At 35.4% G+C, this 13,620-nt stretch overlaps 1 long non-coding RNA gene across 1 annotated transcript; it reads right to left on the bottom strand.

Annotated features, from left to right (window-relative positions):
* Positions 1–3,355: 3,355 nt before the first annotated feature.
* On the bottom strand, positions 3,356–5,869 carry LOC131531578 (uncharacterized). Its single transcript, XR_009268725.1, has 3 exons — positions 5,745–5,869; positions 5,394–5,494; positions 3,356–3,456 (listed from the first exon to the last, which is right to left on the bottom strand). It is a non-coding gene; the product is annotated as an uncharacterized LOC131531578 (long non-coding RNA).
* Positions 5,870–13,620: the final 7,751 nt, after the last annotated feature.

Below are 13,620 nucleotides of genomic sequence, written 5' to 3'. Positions count from 1 at the left end.
CTTTTCATTAGAGTCGGAACTAAATTCCGAGGATGAGGAACCCTGAACTATCGAGTTAGAGATAAGGATCATGTAAAATAATTAAGTTCAAGCCAAGTAAAAACAACATGGTTAATCCCCTCATAGATCCCAACCTAAAGCTATAAAAGAAATTTAAACTGACAGTTCATTCTTTACTTCCAATTTCCTTGAGCAACTTCTAATTATTATCCATATATTACTACACACCAGCGATGGCAGACTTAAAACCAAAACTGATGAAGGCAGCCATATACTGCACCTTCTTTCCTTAATCTTGATCATTACCTTGAAGGAAACATCCAGATCAAGAGGTCCGCACTTTTTCCTTCAGATTCCTGAGTGTAATGGCTTTGAGAACTGCTGATTTTATTAGCTGTGATCGGCTCACCCACTCTGAAAATTACCAATTGAGTTTCTCCAGACCTGGGCAGGGATTCAAACCCGCAGCAGGTCACGATGTGTGTTTAAACTTTGTCACCCAAGCACATCACATTCACTAATCTAATGATAAATTAATCAAGATTTTGAACTGACCCGCTATTTTAGCAGTTTTACCACAAGACTGCTGACAAGGGAGCTTTAAGAAGCTCTGCTTTCTTCCATCAAGGAGAGGGCCTTAGTTACCTCACAGCTGAGACAATATGATTGAACCTTTTCTTTTTGAGACAATTAACACGATAAATTACCTTAATGCTCACGTCAGGCTGTTTTACAACTTCCTCACGGCCTCTTTGTCTTTTCCCTTTGGTTCTTGTCAACACACACCCATAACCAGGAGACGACTTGTATGTTAGTGGTTTTCCTTCCATGTGACTGTGAGAGGACAGGGAAGGAGAGAAGGAGAAATCAATAGGGAGCCAAATTGGAGAAATTCTTCCCATTACTCTCCCTGTTTCCCATTCCACACACTGCATCACCGATACTGCTCTGGTCCCAGCTCATCCTCTTCAGAGCAAAACTAGACCTTACACACAATCTGCCCATTTAGCAAGGACAGAGAAATAAAAGACAAGACAGAGAGCCACAGAGACCATACAAAGACGTCAATGCACACACACCCTGACAATCCCATCAGAGTAGAAAAATATCAGTTATGCAGAAGGAAGCAGCCTCCGTTACACCTGCACAGAAGAATTATGACAGGAACACTGTCACGCTCAACAACAACACACACACACAGTTAGAGAGAAGAAAATATATACAAAAGAGGAGGTTGTAAACAATCTTGTAAATAATCCTGAAGTTATGTGCTTTTGACAAACATAAGAGTGAGCAAATGCTGCTTTTTCCACCTGTCTCCTCAATATTACTTTTTAAAAGCAAATATCCAATCTTGTTCGCAAAGTCCAACTCTATCCACCACTGCTTAGATATTTAGTTCAAATGTCATATTACTTTTTAATCTTTGTGTGAATAGCATACAGTATATCACTATTTGCACTTATTGCAAACAAGATGCTATTTTATATGCTGTTTAAAGGTTTGTGGTCGGTAAGATGAACATTTTTGAAAGAAGGCGGCAACTACTTGATCCAAAATATACAGTATTAAAACACAGTAATATTGAGAAATATTGCAATTAAAAAAAAGCTTTCCTATTTTAATGTATTTTAAAATGCAATTAATTCCAGTGATGCAAAGCTGAATTTTCAGCATCATTATTCCAGTCTTCAGTGTCACATGATTTTTTTTATATAAATAAATAAATAAAATATTACTGACCCCAAACCTTTGAAAGGTCGTGTATAATAAGTAGTGCATATACTATTTATAGCACCACTAATTAGACTCAAATAGCTTGTTTAAAAAAAATAAGATAAGAAAATATATAAAAAATAGCCGTCTTTCTATATATGTTTTATATGATATATTTTGTAACACAGAAAGGATATAACAGCACAATATAAACAAAATTTCATTACTTTCTTCAATAAAAGTTTAACTTGCCCTATTTATTATTTGAAACAAAAAAGTACATAATGCTACTAATTTGTGGGAAGTCGTGGCCTAATGGTTAGAGAGTCGGACTCGTAATCCAAAGATTGCGGGTTTGAGTCTCGGGATCCGACAGGGATTGTAGGTGGGGGAGTGAATGTATAGCGCTCTCTCCACCCTCAATACCACGACTGAGGTGCCCTTGAGCAAGGCACCAAACCCCCAACTGCTCCCCGGGTGCCGCAGCATAAATGGCTGCCCACTGCTCTGGGTGTGTGTTCACGGTGTGTGTGTGTGCACTTAGGATGGGATAAATGCAGAGCACGGATTCTGAGTATGGGTCACCATACTTGGCCATATGTCATGTCACTTTCACTTTCATTTGATTTCCAAAAAGTTATTTCAGCAACATTGTAATATTTTGTAACAGAACACAGACATAAAGCTAAAATAATAGAATTTTCCCATTCCCATTAAAATAATTTTAAAGTACTCTTCAACACTACTATTGACTGAGTTCACATATGTTTTCTCTCTACTATTGTAAAACAAGTACTTTCTATAGCAGGGTTCCTCATTCCTGAGTACAACCACTTTCCTGTACTCCAACATACCCGCTTGTAATTTTGAAGTAAACCCAAAGACCTTTATTAGTTGACTCAGGTGCTTTTCATTAGAGTCGGAACTAAATTCCGAGGATGAGGAACCCTGAACTATCGAGTTAGAGATAAGGATCATGTAAAATAATTAAGTTCAAGCCAAGTAAAAACAACATGGTTAATCCCCTCATAGATCCCAACCTAAAGCTATAAAAGAAATTTAAACTGACAGTTCATTCTTTACTTCCAATTTCCTTGAGCAACTTCTAATTATTATCCATATATTACTACACACCAGCGATGGCAGACTTAAAACCAAAACTGATGAAGGCAGCCATATACTGCACCTTCTTTCCTTAATCTTGATCATTACCTTGAAGGAAACATCCAGATCAAGAGGTCCGCACTTTTTCCTTCAGATTCCTGAGTGTAATGGCTTTGAGAACTGCTGATTTTATTAGCTGTGATCGGCTCACCCACTCTGAAAATTACCAATTGAGTTTCTCCAGACCTGGGCAGGGATTCAAACCCGCAGCAGGTCACGATGTGTGTTTAAACTTTGTCACCCAAGCACATCACATTCACTAATCTAATGATAAATTAATCAAGATTTTGAACTGACCCGCTATTTTAGCAGTTTTACCACAAGACTGCTGACAAGGGAGCTTTAAGAAGCTCTGCTTTCTTCCATCAAGGAGAGGGCCTTAGTTACCTCACAGCTGAGACAATATGATTGAACCTTTTCTTTTTGAGACAATTAACACGATAAATTACCTTAATGCTCACGTCAGGCTGTTTTACAACTTCCTCACGGCCTCTTTGTCTTTTCCCTTTGGTTCTTGTCAACACACACCCATAACCAGGAGACGACTTGTATGTTAGTGGTTTTCCTTCCATGTGACTGTGAGAGGACAGGGGAAGGAGAGAAGGAGAAATCAATAGGGAGCCAAATTGGAGAAATTCTTCCCATTACTCTCCCTGTTTCCCATTCCACACACTGCATCACCGATACTGCTCTGGTCCCAGCTCATCCTCTTCAGACACACACTCGCTGACAGGAGGTACACACAAACAGGCGGTTTGCATTGATATGTTGTCTCTTTTTTTTCTTGTACTGTGATTGTACTTAGGATTTTAAGGTTTGTGTGACATAACATCATGGTTTATTTTTACCATCGCTCTCTCTTTCTCTCCTACAGACATCAGTTGAGTTTGAATCCATTGTAAAGCCACAATGATGTGGTTCACACAGAGGTTTATGACTTCAGCTTGTCCACACACACTCGCCCACAGCAGTTCGACTCCATCAGTCAGCCAGAACAATTCTGAAGCTCATCAATTTCAATCTGGAAAGATCTCCAGCATCAAATCTAATATATTATGTGCGCTCGATAATGCAGAGACTCCAGCTTCGCATTAACATGGACCTAATGATCCTGTTGCATTATTCTCAAATATAGTGCGTACACATAAACAGTACAAAGGTAGGAAGTTGTCACCGATTAAACTGACGAGGCTGCTGTTACCACTCTGAGGCAAGCAGGGTAAGATGTGTCAATAGACATTTTTTTGGCTGAAGACCAATCATGAATTATTAAATAAATCATTTTTTTTTAATACCATTTTTATTTAATGCCATTTTCCCAAAATGGTAGCTGTGGGGTAAGGTGTGCCAGCTGCTTGACTAACAGTTATAATGAGCTTATAAACATTAACTCTAACCATTAGGCCACGACTTCCCACAAATTAGTAGCATTATGTACTTTTTTGTTTCAAATAATAAATAGGGCAAGTTAAACTTTTATTGAAGAAAGTAATGAAATTCTGTTTATATTGTGCTGTTATATCCTTTCTGTGTTACAAAATACATCATATAAAACATATATAGAAAGACAGCTATTTTTTATATATTTTCTTATCTTTTTTTTTTTTTAAACAAGCTATTTGAGTCTAATTAGTGGTGCTATAAACTACTTTATTAGTCATTACACAGAGGCAAGATGAAAAGAAAATGAAGACACTTGGTTCCCATTCGTTCATTCATTCATTCATTTAATTTCCGTCAGCAGTCAGTTGTAAAAGTTTGTAAAACCGGTAACACTTTACAATAAGGTTCATTAGTTAAACATTAGTTAATGTATTAATTAACATGAACTAACCATGAGCAATACATTTGTTACTGTATTTACTAATCTTCGCTAACATTAGTTAATAAAAATACAGATGTTCATTGTTAGTTCATGTTAGTTCACAGTGCATTAACTAATGTTAACAAGATTTTAATAATGTATTAGTAAATGTTGAAATTAATATTAACAAAGATTCATAAACGCTGTATAAGTGCAGTTTATTATTAGTTAATGTTAACTAATGTAGTTAACTAATGAACCTTATTGTAAAGTGTTACCATAAAACCTTTCATTGCCTTCTGGTTTTCACACAAAAAGTTTTTCAAATTACGCATATCAAATACAGTTTGAATGATAATTTAAATATGAATTTGGGAATTTTATTGTCAAACTGGTAACCGTTTCATCCCTATTTGTTTCCACAGTGGGTAGAATCTGGTTTCCATTTACTCAACCAAATCTCTTGAGAAAATTTACCTATTTTAAGATTTAGAAAACTGGTGGCAATTTGTATGAATATTTATGATTAGATTAATACGAAAACATACTATTTTTACAATGAAATTAACAAAGGTTAATTCCTAACCCCACCAGTAACTTTAACCATCAGTGGGCCTGAGCAGATTGCACAAAAATGTAAGTACTTAAATTGTGCTGACTTACTTAATTTTGCCTATAGGACAACTTAAGTAATACTGACACATCTTACCCCATTCTGCCCCTACACCATGTTTGAGAGCAGCCACTTTCACTCATCCATCCCAGAAACTAATCGTGAAGAGACTGTAGCCATCTGCCTATCAGTTCATCCTGAGGACGAGAAGAACAAAAGAGAAAGAGAGAATTAATATTTCATTTGGATACTCCTGCAAACACATTATGAATACAGTTAAAAACATGTAAATATTTAACAAAATATGTATTGAATATCACAAAAAAAGCCACATTTTGCTCTATTTGTGTTTTGCTATAAAGTATCTCATGAACAGAATCAGCTTTTAGAGGAATGCCACATCAACTGTGCCATTTGAAAAGGACTGCTCCACTGGGTTGCTCTTACCTGGGAAGTAAATCCAATCTACTTCTCAAAAGGCTAAAGAGTCGACTGGAACAAAGTGAGCAGGTTGTTCCAATTCATTCTCTATGGGAGCTAGGCACACAGTAGTAAGGACTGTGGAGCGGGACTGTGGGATTGAAAGCAGAGCAGAGGAAGCAGTGTGAGCATTTCTTCTGTGCCAGTTACACTTCTCTGAATCAAAATCATTGTCAGAATTTTGTGAATTACTGGAAGAGAGAGAGATGACTAGGCTGTTTTGGCCAGTGATAGAGAAAAATTCACTAAACAGTAGCGTAATTTCAGCGCAAGTACAAAACATCTCCCTCGCAATCCGCTGCGTCCTCCACAACCTGGACTCAGAACTGGCCCATAACACAAATTGTCCAGTGCAAATCGAATGCTCTTTTTTTTGGAAAAGATTCTGGTGGTGTTTGCAGCTGATTTGTGTAATGTTTTTAGTGAATTTTAGTGAAAAAGGTTTTTAGCACCTAGGGTGCTGAGACAAAATAGACGTCACATCAATATTGATGGGCAAAATACATTATTTTGATTTACTTCTGACTGAATGTCAAAAACAGAAAGAAAAGAGGTTAAAAAATGGAAAGAAGTCAAATGCATTGTAGAAATTACAGCAAGAGAGGCTAATTTTGGAAACACTTGATGGTAAAGTCACTGGGCGCTGATCCAAACTCACAACAACTCTGCCAACGAGACGACAAAGTGTTCCGCTCCTCTCATCCATTCTTTCTCACAAATGATGAAAAAAAACCTGTCCTAAAATTATGGCACACACACAACAATTTCTACCCTTGAAATCCATATAAACATTCACAGGAAAGTGTTTACTATGAAAATAAGCTACTGTAATAATATCAGAGTTTTAATAGCAAAATGTTCTGTGTACAAAGCACTTATTAACCCTATTCTTTGAGCTGTTGTCTAAAATCTCTCTTTTGAGGTGAGACAAGTTCTAAGTTCACATTATATACACAAATGTTAAAAAAAAAAAAATTGAAAAAAAAAAAAACATACCTCATCATTATTATTCATCAGCTCCTGTATGAGCCAGGCATCACAACCAGCAAGTTTTGGATCTACTGTACTGTATTTATGAAACCCTAAAAGCTATTAATATATATGGCTAAATATGTGTGTCATATTTCAGCTAACACACAGAGAAACTATCTAAAATCATTTAGTAATAATTGTTTCATTTGTGCTATCGGCAGGCACATAAATATATGAGAATAGCCTAGAATTAGCACACGATCAATGAGGCAGGACACTGAATTAATTAAACCTGCTCAGCCGACATGCACATTTATACACAAACACCATCTGATTTATACACATGGATAGATCTAGAATTATGAGACAAAACACACATGTGCTACACATCGTCCTTCAAACAGCTCTTGAAGTGTAACACATTAGTTTTAGGAAATGACAGGGGCAATAATCAGACAGGTGGATGTTTCTGCTGACGGGGCTGTCCTAAAGGTCACAGTGAACTCACACACTCAGACTAATCAACATGCTGTTAGAGCTAAATAACAGCTCCATGCGTTTGCCTCTATAGACAGAAGAGTGTTTTTATGGCCTGTATTTAAGTATTTAAACATCTGTTAACTACCTGAAGGTTTAAAACTATAAAATCAGATTGTATGAGCCATGTTCAGAGCCAATGAAATAGCAGCAGACACACCTGTGACTGGCTACGTATCAATTCTAGATTGAAGAAAGTATATCGTTTTTCCACAAAATATTAAGCAGCACAACTGTTTTCAACACTGATAATAAATGTTTTGTGAACACCAACTCAACATATTAGAATCATTTCTGAAGGATCAAGTGACACTGAAGACTGCTGAAAATTAAGTTTTGCCAATACAGGAGTAAATTAGTTACATTTAAAATAATAATAATAATAATAATAATAATATATATATACAGCGGGTAAAATAAGTATTGAACACGTCACCATTTTTCTCATTAAATATATTTCTAAAGGTGCTGTTGACATGAAATTTTCACCAGATGTCGGTAACAACCCAAGTAATCCATACGTACAAAGAAAACAATACAAATAAGTTGGCTGGCCATTCTAGCAGCTTTACTTTCTTTCTCTGAAGCCAATTGAGAGTTTCCTTGGCTGTGTGTTTGGGATCATTGTCTCGCTGAAATGTCCACCCTCATTTCATCTTCATCATCCTGGTAGATGGCAGCAGATTTTTATCAAGAATGTCTCGGTACATTTTTCCATTCATCCTTCCTTCAACTATATGAATTTTTTGCCAGTGCTACACCATGATGTTTTGGGGTGATGTGCAATGCCATACAGGCCACGCCGGTTGAGTGCATGGACAACTCTTCTTAGAGATGCAGCGATTGCAATTTTCGGCTGATTCTGATTTCCGATTTTTTGGAAGTGTGACCTGCCGATACCGATTTTTGCCTATTACGATTTTCTCTCTAAGAACTATAACTGACAGCATATACAAACAAAAATCTATACAAATTTCAATGCAAAAAATATTTACATAATAAAATAAATTATTAAACATTACAATTCCCCCAATCTGGACTAAGTTACAGATTTTCTCTCACTTAAGCAACTCACAAAATAAAGTGCTCTGTGACTGGAAAGAGGAAGAATAGTTAACTTAAAATGAGTTGCTGAATGTAACAAAACAGATGTCATCTCCCACTAAGTTTATAAATGGTCATTTTTTTCCCCCCTAACCTTATTAAATGTGTCATCTTTCACATCAAATTGTTACTTTGTTTCAATTAATTCAGTTAGCATAATAAGAAGCTGTAGAGTTGTTACCATTCAAATTAAATTAGTATTAACAAACTCTTATCTTTCCACTGCTGAGGAAACAGAAGCTGCATCTGAAGTGTTATTAGATGCATTTACACAAACAGTTTGATGAAGCTGAGGTGCCATAAATGTATTTACACTGCAATTTCAAATTCATAAATAATTTTATAAGCTTAATGTTTTACGTATTTTTTTAAACATACAAATAAATGTTGAAAAAATGCAATGATACTTTTAAACATGACCAAACCACCAGTAGGTGGCGGCAAGTGTCCGTTTTAATGAGTGAGTCATTTATTCATTCATTCAACCGATTCATTCAAATGGCTGATTCATTCAGAAACAAGGCAAGTGACTGTCCTTATCAACGGGCCACTGAATCATTGACTCGCTCGATTCATTCAAAATCGTGGATTCATTCAGTAACGAAACACCGCTGTGTTGCTCGGAGACACGAAAAGTTCTGCTGTGGCTTTGATCTGACATCTCTAACTCTTCTGATAATTCTTTTTACTCATTTGTCAGAAATCTTGCGAGGAGCACCTGGTCATTGCCGGCTTATGGTGAAATGATGCTTTCCACTTCTGGATTATGGCCTCGACAGTGCTCTCTGGAACATTCAGAAGTATAGAAATCCTTCTGTAACCAATGCCATCAGTATGTTTTGCAACAATAATGTTGAAAAGGTCTTTAGAAAGCTCTTTGCTTTTACCCATCATGAAATGTTTCTTGTGTGACACGTTGGTCATGAGACACCTTTTTATAGGCCATCAGTTGGGACTGAACCAACTAATATTAATTTCCACTGACAAGGGGCAGGATTGCTTTCTAATTACTGATAGATTTCAGCTGGTGTCTTGGCTTTCCATGCCTTTTTGCACCTCCCTTTTTTCATGTGTTCAATACTTTTTCCCTGTGTCATTCCACTTTATTACACAGAACTTCATTTCTGAACTTATTTGTTTTGCTTTCTTTGTATATATGGATTACTTGGATTGTTACCGACATCTGGTGAAAATTTCATGTCAACAGCACCTTTAGAAATATATTTACTGAGAAAAATGGTGACGTGTTCAATACTTATTTTACCCACTGTATGTATATGTATACAATATATAAAAGTATAAACTGTATTTATATTTCACAATAATACTTTTTTTTTTTACAGTATTTTGATTGAATGATTATAAGAGACTTCCTACAAAAAATGTATTAATTCAAAGAAAAAAAGAAAAAAAAAAGTAAACAAACTCAAACTTAAGAAACGGTATAGTCTAACAGCCAGTGCCAATATCAATATCTGGAGCTGGGTGGCAAATGGCTAAATATAATGCATTCAACAACAGCAAATTCTAGTTTTGGCCAAGATTATTAGTGGTTTGAGGATGAGTAAATAACAGAATGTTCATTTTTTCTGGTGGACTATCCAAAAGGCAAATTATGAAGCTTTTGTCTGATTTTCCTACTTCTTTTTAGATGCTGACCCAACATTTATGTTCAAGGTCACTATACGGAACACAACAGTGTTACCGTTTCACTATATCCACACTTATTCACTTCTGGTATACTGGTCACATAACAACGAAACGCATTATTCACTTTGTCTGTTGGTGTGTTTGCATGTGTGAGCATGTTTGTGTCATCCTGCTCTTTATAGAGCCCAGTGTAATCTTTTGATTTGCTGGATTGACCCCACTTAATTCAATGGAACAGAATTGCTGTGACAGCAGCACTGAATGGATTTTCAATGCACTGCACCTGCACTAATAAGTTTAAGGATAACCTCCTTCCTTCAGCACAGAGAGAGTGAGGAAAGACTGAGAGAGAAAGCGATGGGGGACAAGACAAATTAGCTCACAAGTCACTAACACACTTTACATAAACAAGGGTAACACATGCTACAAAGGGAAACAATCAGACTTATCCATGCAAAGACTCACACACACATACAGTCACACACATACATACACTGGCCAACAAACACTTCTAGAGGCGAGGACATAAATTCTCATGTAAAGGCAAACACAATTCTCTCAATCTGAAAATGTGGTGCTGAGGGCCTATCAGTTTAAAAGACTGCAGCAGAGCTCTGGATCAATGTCTGCCTTGAACAGCACACCGTCTGGCCTGAGAGAGGACAATGTATGCTACTAGCACACCCTAGGCTCTAAATGAGAGAGCGACATACAAGAAAATACAACAGCAATGCAATCTGAACACAAAAACACATCATTTGTCTAAATATATTATGATGTCCTAGCCCAATCACAAGTAACATGAAATATTGTTACCATATACTATAATATAAGCACCTCACCAGGGGTGTTTCTAGCTTTTTATCAATACAGAGCACAGGCCCCCATTAAAACACTGTCCCAGTATTTTGATACTGTTACGGATATATTTATAACTGGCTTTGCAGAGTCAAGCTGCTTCACTGCTGAAAAATGATAAAAGACATTTGCAAGTTTTATTTTCTACAGTGGACTTCAGGTAAATATCTTTTTTGTTTTCTGTCTTTTAAAGTATCCCGTTACTATTTTTTGTTAATAATTAGATCAATCATGAACAAGATTTAAGATTTCTTTGCAAATATGGCATCAGTTCTGATTTTAAACACCAGATAGAAAACACACTTGGTATGGGAACCTTCAGTCAGACATAGATTTACCAGTAATATTTTACTGGGGCACAGCTATGTTTTTATGATTAATAATATCACCCCATATTGTAAAAAAAAAAAAAATAGTAAACCGATTAATGAATTATAAAAAAAAGTTCATTCAGAAAATAGTCTTTTCCAAGCAAAAAGGAATTGTTAGTCACATAATACAACCGTGTTATTACCGTTTTTTTGTTTAAAAGCTGAAATAAAATATAAATAATATTAGATTAAAAATAAATCTAAAAAATGTAAATTGAAATAAATAAATTTAAGCACTAAAATTACTAGAACTGAAAAGCTAAATAGAAGTATTCAAACTAATAAAACTGATTAAAGCACAAAGTTACTACTACATCATTAAATTATAACTAACAATAATATAACATGCTGATTAAATATGAATAAATACTGTAATAGTAAACAAATTACACTTAGCACTGAGTATAACAATCACATCTATATACAAATATTGAAATTTAATTTAATACAGTAATCACTTTAATATTTTGTAGTTTTACTTACAATGAAATAAACAAGTATAACTTATAACAGTTCAAATGAAAGAGCTTAGGTCGACAGTTTAATAGACCTGAAAAGAAATGAGCAGTCTACGCTCAGTTAATAAATAAGTGAAAAGTCACAATCAAGGTTTTAACAGTCATTAAAAGTTCTCGGTTTTTTGTTAACAGCAAAGAAAACATAACATAAACAAAGATGTCAGGAGAATATCGATATACAAATATATCCATAATTATTGAAGCAGAGCAAATCAATTATAGACGATTTCAAATGCACTCTGATGATATCATTTATGCTGTTTTGTAATACTCTGTGCAACAGCAGTCTGCATTTAGGCCTTCAGCTGGAGTTAAGCAGGAGTTTATTAGCACTCACACTTCTATTAGTTTATCACAATGACCTGAGTTCAGCCACTTTCTTTCTTTTTTTTCCTTTCTTTTTTACACACAATTAATTCCACAACAATACTCCTACATGCACTTTGAAGATGCACTTTCTGACTCACTAGATTGATAGTTTAAACAGAAAATACACTTAAGTCATTAGCTTTCTCTGTGCGAAACTTACGCATCCAGTAGTGTAATGGGACGACGGAGAGAGCCCTCTAGTGGTGGCTACACAAACAACACAACAGAGTCACAATGCAGATCTTGCACATGTACTGCAAACTACTGCTGCCTGTCTATTTAAACGGTCTTGTAAAGAAAATAAATAAATAAATGAACACATGAGGCAACAAAACCGAGCCCTTCTTGTTGTTCTTAATAATATTAACCACCATAACATTTAATGTCCCTTCTACATTCTCCAAGTTCATTCCTTGCTAACTACAACTCCATTCACCTATAATTGCAGAGTCTAACGACGTTTTAAGTATTCATACAATTAATCTTAATGCAAATATTCCAGTACACAGATCGGTTTGCATAAACATTATAAACTTCATAAAACGTATCAGCACTAGTAAACCTTGCTGATAACACCCTCTAGCGGTGAAGAGGTTAAGCGCAATCTAATAATACTCACTCCCCTAAAAACGAATTTTAACATTTTACATTTACATAAGTTTTATATTTAACTGAGGTCTTTAACTGAACATGACCTTATATGTGTCTATTATTGTGCTGTTTAAACATACACAAGCAAATATAAGCAAAACCGAATCGATGGGGAATGTCAACACACTTACAATCAATAAAACTCGACAAAAGTAACAGAAGTGTCAATAAGGGGACATTAGTATGTTCATCGGTGAAGTTTCTTTATGTGCAGTGAATTATAAAGTTAACAGGTTTCACAATTAAATCTTACCGTTTGTTGGCGTTGTTTTCGCAGAGCTGGCGCGGTTTCATTTGATCGGTGATGAAGTCATTAAATTGAGACCTAGTGAGAAATTAACTCTAGTTTAAAATAAATAAATAAATAAATAAATATCCGAAAGCTTCTTAAACTGACGGATATCACTGTACATTTGTTTAAAAAAAAAAAAAAGAAAGAAAAAAAAAGACATTCATTTTGTTTATGGTAATAACTGTTGTAGCCTATCAAATAGCCTATAATTCGATTTCTGTTTCATATTATTTCTCCGAACTGCCTTCGATAATGATCTATTAGGCTACGTGTTTAAAATTTGACTATTCTATTGCAGTTGTGAACCTGTACCGACAGATGGCATTGGTGTTCATTTCAAACAATAGCAATAAATGATGACGTACTTGCAATATAGCCTACGGTAGCTAATACAGCTGTTACTCATGACAGTGTCATTTGCTAGAATAGAAATAAAAGTATGCATAAAACCTTTATTTCGAAAAGACGTTGGTTTTACTCTTACGACAGACAGACAGAGTTGTCTGTCACTTGAGGTCAAA

Source organism: Onychostoma macrolepis, chromosome 23 (assembly GCF_012432095.1).
Source record: "Onychostoma macrolepis isolate SWU-2019 chromosome 23, ASM1243209v1, whole genome shotgun sequence".
NCBI classification, from domain to species: domain Eukaryota; kingdom Metazoa; phylum Chordata; class Actinopteri; order Cypriniformes; family Cyprinidae; genus Onychostoma; species Onychostoma macrolepis.
Note: the sequence above shows the minus strand (reverse complement) of the source record. Positions and strands in the feature narration are given on the sequence as shown.